The following is a 340-nucleotide window of genomic DNA, read 5'->3' as shown; positions in this document are numbered from 1 at the left end:
GCTGAGGCAGGAGAATGGCGTAAACCCGGGAGGCGGAGCTTGCAGTGAACTGAGATCTGGCCACTGCACTCCAGCCTGGGCGACAGAGCCAGACTATGTCTCAAAAAAAAAAAGAACCTTCTTAAGGGTGGGGGAGATGACAAAGTACATGGATCAGTTAGGGTGGGGCAGAAACAAATCACAATGGTGGAATGTCATCAGTTAAGGCTATTTTCACTTTTTTTGTGGATCTTCAGTTGCTTCAAGCCATCTGGATGGATACGTGCAGGTCACTGGGGATATGATGGCTTAGCTTGGGCTCAGAGGCCTGACAGGCAGGAGGATCACTTGAGCCCAGGAG

This window comes from Colobus angolensis, unplaced genomic scaffold (assembly GCF_000951035.1).
Source record: "Colobus angolensis palliatus isolate OR3802 unplaced genomic scaffold, Cang.pa_1.0 Scaffold22, whole genome shotgun sequence".
Lineage (NCBI taxonomy): Eukaryota > Metazoa > Chordata > Mammalia > Primates > Cercopithecidae > Colobus > Colobus angolensis.
The sequence above is the reverse complement of the archived record's forward strand: the minus strand, read 5'-3'. Positions refer to the sequence as shown.